This window comes from Orycteropus afer, unplaced genomic scaffold, assembly GCF_000298275.1.
Source record: "Orycteropus afer afer isolate SDZICR_OR568_19922 unplaced genomic scaffold, OryAfe1.0 scaffold00908, whole genome shotgun sequence".
Taxonomy (NCBI): Eukaryota; Metazoa; Chordata; class Mammalia; order Tubulidentata; family Orycteropodidae; genus Orycteropus; species Orycteropus afer.
The window spans coordinates 300,188-300,747 of record NW_006922495.1 but is presented as its reverse complement, the minus strand read 5'-3'; positions in this window follow the sequence as shown (position 1 = coordinate 300,747).

Here is a 560-nt window from a genome sequence, read left to right as displayed (position 1 = left end):
TGAATATCCTCCTTGGTGAAGTGTCTATTCATGTCTTCTGCCCATTTTTTAATTGGATTGGTTGTCTTTTTGTTATTGAGGTGTTGTAGTTTTCTATAAATTCTAGACATAAGTCCCTTGTCAGATATGTTATTAACAAATTATTTTTTTCCCAGTCTGTAGGTTCTCTTTTGACTCTTTTACAGAAGTCTTTGGAATCACATAAAAATTTAATTTTTAAAAGGTCCCAATCATCTGGTTTCCCTTCTTCTGTTTGTGAATTTTGAGTTATGCTTAATAGTCTATTTATGGCATATAGTAGGGCCCTTAAATTTGCCCCTAGGTTTTCCTTGAGGAACACTTTTGTTTTGGATTTCAGATTTAAGTCTTTGATCCATCTGGAGTTCATTTTTGTGTATGGTGTGAGGTACAGATCTTGTTTCATTTTTCTGCAAATCGATCTCCAGTTTTGCCAGCACCATTTAGTAAACAAACACTCTCTTCCCCATTTAATGGATTTTGGCCATTTGTCAAAGATCAGCTGACTATAGATGGATGGGTCTATTTCTGGATTCTCAATT